This window comes from Epargyreus clarus, unplaced genomic scaffold, assembly GCF_041222505.1.
Source record: "Epargyreus clarus isolate Ecla_fem2 unplaced genomic scaffold, WU_Ecla_fem_2.2 ptg000008l, whole genome shotgun sequence".
NCBI classification, from domain to species: Eukaryota; Metazoa; Arthropoda; class Insecta; order Lepidoptera; family Hesperiidae; genus Epargyreus; species Epargyreus clarus.
The window spans coordinates 5,054,307-5,070,646 of record NW_027332216.1 but is presented as its reverse complement, the minus strand read 5'-3'; the positions used below and the strand labels follow the sequence as shown (position 1 = coordinate 5,070,646).

General features: G+C 34.4%; 1 non-coding gene across 1 annotated transcript; it reads right to left on the bottom strand.

Annotated features, from left to right (window-relative positions):
- Positions 1-498: 498 nt before the first annotated feature.
- On the bottom strand, positions 499-571 carry TRNAR-UCG (transfer RNA arginine (anticodon UCG)). Its single transcript has one exon. It is a non-coding gene; the product is annotated as a tRNA-Arg (tRNA).
- Positions 572-16,340: the final 15,769 nt, after the last annotated feature.

Below are 16,340 nucleotides of genomic sequence, written 5' to 3'. Positions count from 1 at the left end.
TTACGCAGATAACTTTGATAAATCAGAGGTGTATCAGCCTAGGATTCGAACCTTGGAACTTCGATCGAGAGGCTGAGTTTCATTCACTAGGAGCTACAATCACAAAATTTCGTTCGAATGCTATGACATATCAAGACCTATACAAGTATGCATAATGACAGCGATATTTTTATTAGTAAAATGGTAAGGTTAAGATATGTAGGTAGATTTAAGCATTAAAAGGGGGATGTATCGTAAATATGTTGGACTCTTGTCTTATTTGAGGTTGTATAAAGAGTTTAAATGGGCGTCCAATGAGCCTTAATGACCACTAACATCATGCGGACTGCATGTTTGTTTGTTACTTGTTCATTAAATTTGATGCTAAAATTGTCTCAAAAATTTGGCTAAAAAAATTAAAAAAAAAACTTTATTTTGTAAATATGGCCTATGGAGTAAAAAAATTATAAAAAATATTGTAAGCTTTTGAAATAAAAATTGCATCTGTTTTGATACATACGACCGTGACAGGACTCGAACCTGCAATCTTTGGATCCGAAGTCCAACGCCTTATCCATTAGGCCACACGGCCACATCCGAAAGCTTTCGATGTGGCGTAGAGGTTCGTACGGGGTGCGCGCGCAGCTTCGCCGCTTAGCAGAGGTTGGGGCGTCTGTACCCTTAGTATGAGTTTTTACGTTTTTACAAAAATGAATGTTTTTGTATTTGTTTACGTATTTGCTCATACATTTCCAATCAGCGCCCCTAGCGGTCTGTATCAGATTTGATTGGAAATATATGGGAAATATGTAAACCAATACAAAAACAGTCATTTTTCATGCTACACAGCTATCAGAATCCTAGTATGTGTCGATACTCTTAAAGTCTAAGTCAGATTGTTATAAGTATCTATACGGTAAGTACCTCACGTACTTAGGTAGGTACTTATACGTTCATACATCTAGCACTTCTAAATATAGTTATAAGTACCTAGTTATAAGTATTATATAATTATGGTTCGCATTTTACAACTTTTTGACAAAGGAGCCCAGTAATAGACGAATAAAGGTCGGGATATTTTTTGCAAGTTACGAGGGGCGTATGTGGGCGTAGGGATTCATTTTACAGGTCATTAGAGTAAAAAGGGTAAACAAAACTGGGTCAATGACCTTTACGAAAAAATATAAAAATGTACAACATAACTGAATTATAACCGTGTACAGTACCGCACTGTAAATAGGTCAATATTTCAACTAGGAGTAAAAGTTGGGTGCGCGCTGTTTTACAACAAATATTGGTCGGCTCTATTAAGGCTGTATATATTTTTATACGCTGCTTTTAATGACCAGTATGGTTCGACTTAAATTGCAGTGATAGCCTAGTGGTTAAGAAACTCGGCCTCTCGATCGAGGGGTCCGAGGTTCAAATCCCAGGCACGCACCTCTGATTTTTTCAAAGTTATGTACGTATTAGAAATTAATTAGCACTTGCTGAACGGTGAGGGAAAACATCGTGAGGAAACCGGCATACCCCAGAAGTCTTAAAAAGTTTTCAAAGGTATGTGAAGTCTACCAATACCAAATGGCCGGCGCGGTGGACTATAGCTTAATCCTTCTCATTCTGAGAGGACACCCGTGCCCAGCTGTGGGACAGTAATGGGTTGACGATGATGATGATGGTTCGACTGGGGAGGTGTCACTGTCACACGGATTTACCATGCAGTTCTTGCATTTCAGTCACCACTCCTCCAGTCATCACCTTCAGGTCATTGACATACTCGTTTGCTTTTTCAGTCTTATAAAAAGAGTAAACAAGCATACATTCTAACTGATGGTAAACGGCTGTTCCACTCAAGGAACCTCGTGTATGTAATCAACTTGATGTATTCAACCTCAGATAGGTTTGAATTCCTATCTGAGGCTGGCATCACATTAGTCATTAGGGAATAACTATGACTTCATAGGGATGAAGACTAACTTGGAACCCCCATGTAACTGTATCTTCCTATAGCACTCTTACAAAAATACGTTTGGCAGTGAAGGTTTCACTTTATTACTGTTTAATGAATAATGAAATGAAATGAAGTAGGCATTAAACTAATACTTAACTATGAAGCACCCATAGACACTATCGCTCTCGCTGATTACAAAAGGTTTGCTTTTCAATAGACTCCGACATTTTCAATGGAATCCGACAGCATCCCTTTGTTTCCTAAGCGACAGGAGATTGCCTCGAATGGATTGAATAAATATTTAGTAATAGAATTATTAATTGCCATTTCATCAAAACAAGCACTATTATTTCAACTCAGTGTTTCGTTTCATATTTTTATTAAATATTTTCGAGTGGAGTTACAAAGGGAAATGACAGAGTGCGCTTGGATGAATATAATTAGATACTTTACGTTGAATGAAAACATCAGAAGCGATAAGGTTTTCGCCAAACATTTTGTAAACGAAATAGGTTCTAAATGTAAGTCTATTTTTGTCTTATTTCGAGAGATTTCTACTCAAAATGTTAATTAAGAGGCAAAATTGGTTGACAGATGAATTGAAGTAAAAAATGAAGGATATATTGATTGCAACGATAAATGTTTCTATAGCAATATTCTTCTTGAATCTATTTCTGGGACTAAAGAGTACAAAGGAAGAGATGTATTATATAAAACATCCTAATTAATTCTTATAGTATAACCATCCATCCATCCATCAGCCTTTTGAGGTCCACTGCTGGACATACGCCTCCCCTAATTGGCGCCACTCCAACCGTTCCCGTGCCCTTTGAATCCAGCGGTTTCCCGCGGTCTTCTTCAGGTCGTCGGTCCACCTGGTCGGGGGATCAATATATATCTTATAGTATAACACCTAATAAAAAAATATAATCTGATTGAATTTGAGGAAGTCGCGTTCTATTTAAGATTATATTTTTACTGCAATGACCGTTTTAAAGAAACTTGAAACCTTAATAGACAGGATAAGAATAACAACAAAAGATTCTAATTTATTTTAAAAATTGTTGTAAAGCAAAAGAGACGGTAAATAATTACTGAAACTTTATATCTGTATATCAATCTGAAACCAATCTGAGTCTGTTAATATAAAGCACGTCGTTGACGAAGAAGAGATTCCCAGAGATCCGTATGAAATCAACGGATCATTCTTAATAATTTATTGTGTACATGTGTGTGTCATTGTGTCATTTCATTTAATTTATTGTGTCATTTCATTTAATTTCATTTTATTTATTCATTTCATTAAAGTCGGATTAGATACAGATAGATTGGTATATAGTATAATTGTAGCAGAATCATTATAATTATCTCTAGAGATGGCTTCTGTTAATCTCTTCGTATTAAATACGTATTAGTAGATATTACGGAATAATGTCGTAGTAATATTCATAGAATATGATTCTACAAATTACCTGATATACTCATATATATATATATATATATATATATATATATATATATATATATATATATATATATATATATATATATATATGTAACATTATATCACGTTTTATACTATTACACCGCTGGACATGCATCTCCTTTCAGAATACGATGGATTAGGGCATAGTTCATCGGTTAAATGATTTTTTAGACATTTGGTGGGCGTAATACATCTTTATAAACTAAGGAACTCATGATGTCTCCTTTCACCGTTATAGTAAATAATAATTACGTGTAATACATACAAAAACAATCATTTAACTTTTAAAAATTAAATGAACACGAAATATTTTCAAATATTCGATGACTTTCATTCTTTTATGTTTCATCAATCATGTTCATCAATCGAAGTATTTCATTCATCAATGTTCTTTTATAGAATGCATTTTCAATACAAAGCAGAAAAAATGTAGGCAATTTATTGAAATCATGTTGCTTTATCACTATACCTGTGCAGTCTATTGCATTCCACATGAGGTGTGTTAGTGCTAGCGTTTGGTATATTGGAGCGAAACATGAAATGAAAATAGTTTATTTCTCTCACAAAAAGGTCTTATGTTAAATTGCATGATTACAACATATGAATATTTTAAACCTTACGTAGTGAGAGACTGGTGCCTATTGTAGGTAAAAAATACCTGAATTACAGGTCACCAGTGCCCTCCCGCGGAAGACTAAATAATAAACATTTGTGTGAATGCAAGTAGACGTGTGTGTAGAAGTGCATATGTGTGTGTACGTGTACATGTAAGTGTGTGAGTGTATGAATGGGTGTATGATGGGTGTGATGGGTATGTTTACATATGTGGTAGAATGTGTGTGCGGCTGTGTGTCGGTTTTTGTGCATTTAACAGTGCATGTATGGATGGATTTTACATTAAAGTACGTGAATTAAGCGTAAGGAATAAGAAATTATGAGATAAATGAAAGTCTCTTGCTAATAGGAGAAAGAAGATCAACAGTTTGAGCGGTGACGTTTCTGTGTATCAAAGGACCGGCTTCTATGCGTGTTGGATCGCTTTGTTTCGTATTTGGGTCATGTGTTTTTATAGATAAACGAAATTGTACCATGAATAGAAAGGTGTTTTATTTAATCGTGTAAAATGTGTTAAATTTTTTTTTATTGTTACGCTTATGACACTAATTATGTTAAAATGTACAAATATAATGTATTTTGTTTTAAGCGCTTTCATTTAAAATTGAATGAAAATCTAAGTACTTTATTCATCAATTTTCTTTGATAAAATGTATTTTCAATAGAAAGCAGAAAAATGACGTCAATTTATCGAAAATATCATGTTGCTTTATCACTATAGCTGTACAGTCTATTGCGTTCCACATGAGGTGTGTCAGTGCTAGCGTTTGGTATATTGGAGCGAAACAGTTTGAGCGGTGACGTTTCTGTGTATCAAAGGACCGGCTCCTATGCGTGTTGGACCGCTTTGTTTCGTATCTGGGTCATGTGTTTTCATAGATGAACGAAATTTCTGCTTGAATAGGAAGGTGTTATCTAATTGTCTGAAATGTTTTAAAAACGGAAATAATGTTTTTTTTTTATCTACTCTCTTATTGGAGCGAAAACTAGACGCGTTTGGGGTATGAGTTAAGTGGTTGTAATTGTCACGTAAGGAAAAGTCGTTATGCTTTTGCGTGAATCCGCTGGTGGCCTTGTCTTGAATGTTTATTTTAAATTCGTATATGTGCGATTAACCTATGAGATACAAGAAAAAAGTTACACTTTGAACTCATAAACATTAAAACATTTTGAATTATTAGCTTACAGTAAACACCAGTATATAAAAAACTAAATCATTATAATAATTATTTATAAAGAACTTACAAGGAACAGTTAAGCTGAAACTCTTTTCAAAAATTTTAGTCTCCACAATACGTCGATTGTAGTAAAATGTCGCTTTTGAATGCAGTTCTAAATAACCGCTCATCTTTATAAGCGGGACGCTTCCATTATATTTTTGGAAATGTAAAGAATAGGAACGATTTTCTTTTATGATTCTTGCTTTTAAGTCTATCTTATTATTTGAAAGTTGTAGTTTAAATTAATTACTCTGTACAGGTTTACTTTTGAAGGTTATACAAACACAAATCAGTATTTTATTATCTTTAAAGAAATAAAAAATCCTTGATTACAATATATTTTTATAATTCGGTAACCTTGATTAGTATAGGTACATAAAACTACCACATGTATAGTTAGTTATAAGTTAAATGTTCTGTTTGATTTTAGTATTATTAAAACCACATTTTTGGATTTTACTAATGTTCTACATTTTTATAAAATTCTAGAAGCAAAAAGTCACTGCATGGAAGTTTGTTATTAACTCCATATTTATACATGAGGACAGGATTTATACCTGAAGCACACATATTTTTTTCGGAACATGTTATATAAGACAATTGATCTTAACATTTCGCTTAGAATGTGTGGCTTCGTAAAACAACCCTTCTAATAAAATTCTACAAGAACGTTCACTTTGCAAAAACTGCGGTGAAAGGGAACTTTTTTAATTTTAGTTGTTTTGCGACAAGGACGGAAGGGTGGCATGAAAAGAGTGAAATATGTAGAAATGTCTGCTTGGTGCTCCGTACGGGTTGAAAAATGAGTCAATATATCTCTTCTCTTCATTAAGAATTACTAGGCATATGAAAGTAGTACAAAATTTATAGAATGAGGTGTATCAAGTGATTTATTTAGTTTATTTGTGTGTAAACAAAATTTATCCGTCTGCGGGTTCTAGGTTACATAATTATATCTAATGTAAATGACTGTTATTCCATAGTCCAAGTTTATAGTCACTAGTCCATAAACAAAAAAATACACAAAAATAATTATGCCGCCTACCGTGCGTATCCTTACACATAAATTAGTAAAGATACTTCGCCTTGAAATTGAATGAAGCCACAAAAGGCTGACTCAGTTATTTTTTGAATTCTTGACAAATAAAAAACATTTTAAGAAAAAATTTACGAATAAATAACTAATACTGCGCAATTTACATAATAAATAAATAAGTATTTCAAATATTTTAGGGACATTTTAGCACGCAGACGTGGCAATAATTTTTACGCAACTATTTCAATTCTCAAAATGGATACATTTTATTGTTAGGAGTGAGTAATCTTTACTATATTCTTACATATGTCCTTACATATTATGTCCTATGTCCTTACATATAACATTTTTTTATATATTTTTTTTAATCCAACTTATATGAACACGCCCATATGCCTTCAGCGTTCAAGAAACTTCACATTTATTATGATTCTTTATCACAGAATACCTGGAATCAATTTTGAATAAATGTGACTAAAATTTGGATTATAAAAATACTTTCTTTGTTCTAGAAAATTTTTGCACGTACCTATAAAATTGTCTAAATACATTTCTTTTCCCGAGTGAAATATTTGAAAGTATGTTCCGGTGTAAAAAGTGACGCATTTCCCATTTTATTTGCCTTTAGTTGCGGAAACGACGTGTGATTTGTGGTACACTGACATCATCGGTTACCTAATAGATTATACAGTTTTAAACATTGCATACAATGAAACTAAAATGAAAGGAACGTGGCGTAAAAGAAACACAGACAGTAAATGAAGTATTCTAACTTCGCGAAGTAGTTTTTATCCTAATCCTAACTACATCATAATATGCATTTCCCCAAAATAAGTTTGAGTTATATTATTATCATTTGAGTACAGATGTTTAGCGATTTTACATACTGGTTTGCAGAATTCTGCATTCGAATTACCTAGGCCGATTCAAATTACCCCAAACAAATATATTTAAAAACATATCTAATTATTAAGATAGTGTATGGGGCAATAATGCTTGGTAATTTTATATATTGGATTGACAATTGACATATTATTATTACCCATATGTATTCGGGTATGGATTTTAAGGGTTTGGCAAACTTACCTAATATGGCATTTCATTATAGTCTTCAGACATCGTGTTATATTACACTATATATGTTAAGTGATGTGTGTAATGTGTGTAATGTTTCTATTTTTATTGTAAGGAATAGAAGCATAAACAAAAGATCCACTAGTTTAATACGTTCAGATCTAAAAACAAAACTATGATGTAAAAAGCAATTAGCAGTTAAATAGAAATAAGTGGTGCTAATTCGGCCGTGAAAATAGTATTGAGTTTACTTCAAAGGTTTAACGATTCCTAAATACCTATTTCGATTGTAATTGTATTGTGTTCGTAAATGTAATCTCTAGAGGATTGTGTGATGGTACACGATACAGATCACATTATTATATTGAATTGGATGTCTTGCTCAGAACAATAGACAATTAGATACGGCTCTATAGCACTGTGGCTGTGGTCAATAAACTGATCTGTTACTTAGAGTTCCGATATATTCCTTAGTCGATCAGATTATATTATAACTAGTTTTTGCCCACGGCTTCGCCCGCGTTTAAAAGAAAATAATATGACATATAATCGATTATGATATCAACTAATCGATTTTTTTGGTCCAATAGATCGATTCTCCGATTAATAGATCTTAAATCGCCATCCTTAGTTCCCGTGGGATTTTCGGGATAAAAACTATCCTATGTCCTTTCTCGGGTCTCAGAATATTTTTGTACAAAATTTCATTAAAATCGGTTCAGTGGTTTAGGCGTGAAGAAGAGACAACCAGACAGACAGACTGACAGACAGAGTTACTTTCGGATTTATAATATTAGTAAGGATTAATTTTGGTTTCTGGGCTTTGATTACTTCTCTTTGCAGGTGTGGTCCCGCATGACATGGATTTTGTGAAATTGAAGAAATATATAAGCATCATTGCTATAGTTCTATTATATATCTTCATGGGATATAAGTCCAGTTTGAGGAGTACGGCAAGGGAGGCCCCTTAACACAATAATAGGCAAAGCACAATAGCGCCTATTGCTGTTATTATGCAAAAATAGGCGAAAGAAGGGCCCTACTTTTGAAACAACCAAAATATCATATTCTTCATATTGTATGCATACGTATATTAACTTAACAATCTGAATCTAAAATTGTATGTTACAACACAAATACGTAGTTCCGTTCGGAATTCTTTAACAAAAGCAAATGCCAAGCAAACTTGTGGCAGCAAGGCCGTCTTTTATCGCATAGATTTATAGAACAAACGTGACATATGATCAATATATCGGGCTCGGAATTCATGTTCCTTCTCGCAAAAGCTGTTTTCCATTCTATTTTCATAAAATTTACTAAAACATCAGTAATGAATTTGTTGTCGGTTAAAGGTTTTTGATGGTTAAGAATAAATCTTTTCCTTTATTTGTCACAAATCCGTTGTTACATAATATTGAAAACATGGTGGTAGAACCCTTTGTGGTTCGACTCCGGCGGCACCACCGCCACACCTATTTCTACCTAATAACAGCAGTGTTAGGCGCTGCTGTGTTCCGGTTTGAAGGGTGTGGTAAGGGAGACAGACTTTTCCGAGGCGTTCCAGCTTAGTCCTCAGGGGTAGCGGCGCATCTGTGGCCGACCTCAGGTAGGAATATCTAATCCTATCTGGGGTTGATTACAGATGTCCATGGGTGGCAGTAGCCACTTACCATCAGGTGGATTGCATGCTCGTCCGCTACTCCTATTTTATAAAAAAAAATGGAAGAAAACTATAGGAAACTATGTCAATACGAATTATAGAGGACAAAAAAATTGTTTTTGTCTGTTATCGCACGCGTCTGCCACACTCTATGTTGGGAGACATAAAGGAATGCTAACATGTAAAAGTTGCAGTGAGTTTTTTTTATCAAATCTTGGTAGTCTCTATTTCAAAAGCAATGTTTTTAAAGACAGCTGTTCAACGCCTATAGCATGTTACGCACGGACGTTGTTGCCGCGGACGTGTAAGATGTGGAATGAGCTCCCTCCTGAGGTATTCTCGGGCTATGACATGGGGCTCTTCAAAAAAGGTGCAAAAAGAGCTCTCATACAAAGCCAGCGATGCATTGGCGACTCCTCTGGTGTTGCAAATGTCCATAGGCGGCGTTTTCTACTTTCCATCAGGTAGCACGTCTGCCTAATCGTTAGGGATAACTATAAAAAATACTTAATTAGCAAAATGGCTTACATTACAATGAAGCAGAATGGTGGAATAGGTTCTACGTCTCATCCAAATTATAGGTAGTACCCGAGCCCATCAGTGGGACATAAAAAAGATTGCAGCCATAGGTAATATGAAAGAAACTTCCCTTTTCCCGAAAGAAAAATGTACGTTCGATCATAACTCGTTCGTTTTATCGCTATGCTGATAAAACATGTTTTCTATTGATTTTCTACTTGCTGTTGAAGTAGTTTTCATACTAATGAGCTCGCCTGGTTGTTTACAAATGTTTGTCACACTACGGCGAACATATAAGTAATATGTAGCGATTAAATCCGTGGTCGTTCTAACTCAACCGCGGTCATCGTTCAATCGTGGCTCCACTTGGGCGTGTTCCAACTGTAACTGATCGAAACTATCAATATACATATCCTGAAGTTCTGGTTTTGAAGTCACTACGATAAACGTATTTCACATTACTTCTTACGAGCTTTTATTTAGTAGATATTTTTATCCAAAGGGTAAACTTTATCAATTTGTAGGGGGTATGCGGAAATTGTCAAATATCGAATATGGTGGGAAAATATTGATTATTAATAACGCGCTTTAAGAAACTGGTCAGTAACTTAAGTGATTAGGTGGTCGGCAAAAATTGATTATTATTAATGGGGTTAATAATACTTATTATTAATATAACGTACATGAAGAATAATAATTAATTAATGAAATAAGGTGCTGTACATGGTATGTTGGGTGGCTGCCAGCAATAATGACATATGGTGCAATGTGTAAGCTTCATACTGGCGACATCATGTTAAACACTCGACAGGATTACACGCTTTTGGTTTAAAATCATCGCTTCGTCACATTAATGGTGAGTTTTCAGATCATTCTCGAATATCATTTAATCCGTCTAAATATTTACGCGCAAACAAATTATCAAATTTTGTCAATAAAAGCAATATTTGTTGTATTTAAATGGATTCCTTATCAACATATTAAATTAAATACCGTTCTATTATTGACTAAACAACTTAGGATAAGAAGAATTATAACTAAGGAAGAGCCGAAGCACTACACCTTGCTGCCTCATCATGGTTTGGTTGATAAGGGTATGGTCGTATACCCATTTTGGTTACTTGGTTACTAGTCCAAACTTATCGGATATGTGAGAACCGACTCTAGGCAGGCTTTTGAAGGTGGAACAATTCTCTGTGACAAGACTCCGATGGCACCACCGTCATACCTATTTCTGTTTGATAGCAGAACTGTTTAGCCTTGGTGTGTTCAGGTTAGAAGGATGTGGGAAGGGTGACACACTTTTCCGAGGATTTCTAAATTAGTCCTCCGGGAGTCAGATATCAACGTCTCTGAGACCGTCCTCAGGACCTCTTAATAAAAAACCGTTTGACGATTGTCTCTAAAGTCTACCGGGACCACGCACATACCGTACTAACATAAATTCAAAGCACACATCCAACCACATCCAACTCCTGACCGTATTCGACTTGCTTCAATTTACAGATCCGTTACATTTCACACAAACCGCACTATGTGTGCTTCATTACACATACAACATGTAAGGGAACATATTTACATATATCATAATTAGCATCATATAATATACATCCGAATGCGAATATTAAAGTAGAGTACGACCGTATTAATTACGTGTAAATTACTCTTGAACCTTTAATTAATTTCGAATTAGTAATTAATGATAGCTGCATGAAATCACTTTGAATTGGTTATAATAAATCATACAACTAATTTAGTTATTAAAAAGGTACAAATGGAAATAAATATTTATGTATACCGCCACACTTATTTCGGCCTCTAACAGCAGTTTTAAGCGCTGCTGTGTTTCGGTTTGAAATGTGTAGTAGGGGAGACATATTTTTTTTTTATAATATAGGAATAGCAGACTAGCATGCAGTCCACCTGATGGTAAGTGGCTACTGCCGCCCATGGACATCTGTAATCAACCCCAGATAGGATTAGATATTCCTACCTGAGGTCGGCCACAAATGCGCCGCTACCCCTGAGGAGTAAGCTGGAACGCCTCGGAAAAGCATGTCTCCCTTACCACACCCTTCAAAACGGAACACAGCATCGCCTTACACTGCTGTTATTAGGCAGAAATAGGTGTGGCGGTGGTGCCGCCGGAGTCGAACCACAAAGGGTTCTACCACCTTCAATGTATTACTTGCTTATCTGTAGTAGTGATATTTGTCCAAATTGTGCATATTTATTCCTCAGAGGTAGCGACGCGTCTGGTAGAAAATAAGTACATGTAGTGTAGTATAAGAAGTTACTATTTAAATCGCCACGTGCTCATACACGTACTTTACCTAGTACAAACTAGTACAAAAAATACAACTTACTTGTATATAACACATCTATTTACGGTACCAGTTATAGGCAGAAGTAACTATTCTTTAAACTACGAGTTTAGCCTACTTTAAGCCCTGTATAATTATTGGATTTTTTAATAGTGTTTTTCGAACCAAATTAATGTTTTGATGTTATGTATAGGCGATTTATAAAAAAATATTTAGATATTTTAGAATTAAAATCCTAAATGTTTACGATAGAATAATGAATACGATTTCTTGTACAGCCATATTTACAGACAAACTTCATATGATCACAGAACATAATTATATGTTCAAAATTGTATTTCCGTTCTACAAATATTCACAGAACATATACGTTTCCGGTACGAGTATCCAACAATATTTGTTCAAAGCTCACTCGTTGACAACATAACAAGGTTACGTCGTATGGAGCACTTTCAAATAAATTTCACCAATAGTGCCTTTTACTGGAACGACTCCGGAGAGTTAGTTTTAGAGTTTATATTGGTGGTTATCTATAAAACTAGTTTCAGCACTTTGGTACAATTTGAAAATAATATTGTACAGCCATCTCTTTTATATGTGCTTATTTTCAATATAAAAGTTCCAAACGAGCATGCATTTCATCTGATGATAAGTGGGCACTGCCACCCATGGATATTTGTTGGTCCTTCTATATAAAACAAGGATTATACTTGAAGCCAGTCATATAATAGAATATATATCTATAATAGTTTTTAAAAAGCGACCTTGTAATAAGTATGACGAAAAATAGGTAACGTCTTCAATACGGATCGATGGAGAATTTTAAGACTAGACAGGCTAGACAGGCTTAAATTTCACGCGAATATTGTTCTCTCATGTGTGTTAAATGTCCTTTAGTAAAGCTTTACACGCCTTGACGTAGAGTCATTACGTAATACAAATTTTCATAAAGTGTTCTAAGGAACATTATAGTTGTACTTGAACGGTAGAAATAATAACATCTATTCACACGTCTAACAATATACAGCTACCATAGATAAGTATAAATATCTCACCGCATTGTAATTGAAGGAAGCCATTAAATGGCTAAACGGCTGACAATGTGTCAGACATTTAATGGCTGTCATGGTGTAATTTACGCGGAACAGTGCCGACATGTGGTGTGAAAACACGAAATCGAAGAAAAATGCGGAGTTTCGTAAATGATTTTGAAAACTACATTTTTGAAATATTTTTCAAACACGAAAATAGATGACAATGATAATTTTAATTGTCAAAACTGGTTACATTTTCTTGTGAGGAGTGAGTAATCTTTACTAATCTATGACAGCTACGAATTATGTGGATTGTTATAAAGCAGACACGTGTTCATCGTTGAAGTAAGCACAGAATTCACGACAATATCTCAGACGTGAAAGGTAATGGCCTGTAACTGCCGTGAGGCGCAAGAAGCGGGAATTTATTCAGTCGCTATGTCTCTCAACGACGTTACATTAGGCATTTAGGGTGTTTTACATGCTTTCAAATATTTTTATTGACAGCACTAAACCTTGTCAGAAGCGTCACACGACGTAGTCATCAGTAGACAATTCAAAGAGAAAAAGGTATTCAACGCTTTGTCGTTGTCTTTTATGAGTCTAAGGCTTACAGAAATGTGTGAACAGAATAACAACACTTAGTCACACGTCTAACAATAGGCAGCTTCGAATTAAGTGGATTGTTATAAAGCAGACACGTGTTCATCGTTGAAGTAAGCACAGAATTCACGACAATATCTCAGATGAAAGGTAATGGCCTGTAACTGCCGTGAGGCGCAAGAAGCGAGAATTTATTCAGTCGCTTCGTCTCTCAGTTACATTACATTAGCATTTACGTAGTTTTGGATGCTTTCTTAATCCCAAACAGCTGAACTGGTCTATACACAGAATTTATACGAAGCTAGAAGCATTATGTCCACGCCATTAGATGTCCCGTAGATAAGGAGCCTTTGGAGAAAACAGGTTGAATGTAAACAGGTATCTTAGAAGCGTATCTATTCGTAAAATTTAGATCAGATTTTAAACTAGAAATTTGAAGGGCCGCGGCCTTCAAAGGTATTCGTTGTCATTATGTATTAATGGGTTTTTAAAATAATAACAGTGCGAATTTAGTTTGAATATGGCAATCATTCGTATTTCTAATGTGGTGGGACTATCGTCATAACTTGCTGTCTTATAACAAAAGTGTTAAGCGCTGCTCTGTTTTAGTTTGAACGGTTTGTTAAGGCACACACAGACACATCACTAGAATAGTGTAATTTTACTTAATTAATAATTTCCTTGATTTCTGGAATTACTTTTCAGGCACTTGCAGCTTTATCGTCGGAACCCACATTATTTGTATGATAGATTTTCATGGCTTATGAGACTTTGTCTTCTAGTGATTTTGTTCGTCACTGAATTACGTAATATTTAATCAATCTTTTGTATAACTCAAAATCACTCTATATTATCATTATCACTTTGATACAACGACTCCTTTGTAGAAGTAACTTCCAATTAATTCAGAACGGCGTATGTCTTACAACGAAATTCGTGCTCGTGACGTCATTATCAAGATACATCGTGATACATTACGTGAAAACTTTTATCTTGGATATACGCCAATAGATGTTTATTTGCTATGGACAATTTCACGGACAAGTAGACGTGCGAAAATAAATGTGGATCCGTTTTACTTCATCCTAAATTACATGTAACACACAGATGAAAACTGACAGCTGAGCAAGTTTATGCAATTTAACTTTTCGATACTCTAATTGACATATTGACGTATTAGATTCGCAATGAAACGACAATGATAAAGTAAAAGTAAAAAACTTTGTAAAAATGAGATATGTTACTTACAAATGATACAAGTGTATTAGTGTATGTATAAAATATTTTTAACGCTTAGATTTTTTTAAAACAGCTATTGGATTTTTTCATTGTAATTTGTATTAATTTTAATAACAGTAATTTGATAGCTTTTAATTTGATGTACGATAAGGCTTCGGTATTAGAAAATTTATACCGAACACAAGCTCTATATTAATATTAAAACATTATTCGATTTAAAATTAAAACATTACCATTTATGAAAAATGTTATGTTTGTTTAAATTTCATTAAGTATGAACTGCCTGTTCTGATTAAACACCAAAAATAGAGTGCCTTAACATTTAACTTACTTACTTACCTTTAATATTTAACTTTATTAACAAAAAAGTATTTTTTACATACACATTACTTTGAAACCAAACAAAATTGGGTTGTCAGAGAAAAAAATCTTTTTACATTAAAATGTTACATTTCTTTCACTCGTGAATAATAAAACTGGCATGAGTGATACGATCTGCCTATCACTATACATTTTAGTTGAGGTAGGCAACACTGGCGATGTAGGCGAGTGACGTACCACCACTGTTTATTTTCCACTTGAAATAAATCGTAAGAAATGTAAGCATCGCGCTTATTGAAATACCATGTCTATCGTATGAGTTATGTATTGGTAATGCTATGCGAATGTGGTTGAGAGGTGTTATTTTTTTTTTTGTGAAATAATAAATAAGTAATTGTTCTTTTAAAATGTTTGATAGTTATCTAGAGAAATGTTAGAAAAAAAGCTCGACTGATTAAAGTAAGGCTTATGTCACTCCTAAAATTTGGACGAATCCATCGACATCTCATATATTCAAATTCCTTAAGTTGTTTGGGCAGCAGGGCGTTAAAAATGAGAAATACATACATACATACGTTAATAAAACACTATCTTTTACTTTTTATCGTCTGTCCTTAAACTTTTCTATCACAATATATTTGATCACTAATTTTCAATACGCACATAACTACGAAAAATCAGACGCTCGTATCTAAAAACCGAAGATTGGATTACATAACTAGGAAAAATTCAGACCCTGAAAACCGAATCTCGGATTAAGATATCTTACAAATTAGGCTATAACTGCACTACTTTCTAACTATTATATTACAAAATAGATATACAATAGCATTTGAAAACGCGTATTTATACAACTCACTGTGTCCCTCCCTCACAACTACAAAACATTTTTCCCTGTCCGCACAGAGGGTCGCCACAGCGAATGCGGGCGCTGTAATTATTATACGTAAAGGTTACCGTGAGTATGAGACAAATGTACATAACTGTGTTGATTTCAAAGGGAACTTAGGGACTTGTTTCACCGCACAAATAAAGAGAGCGACCAAAATAACTTCCACTTGTTCTCCAGTTAAATATAGGATTTGTAAAATACCATAAATGCTACTCGTATATATTTACAACACCTTACATATACATGTTTGAACTAATTGTTAAGACGAGGACATTAGCTACTCATAGCAGACAAGTACATAAACATCGAAACCCACGAAATATGACAAAACTTAGATATTTCCCCCCCCCCCCCACACACACACACACACACAAACACACACACGCG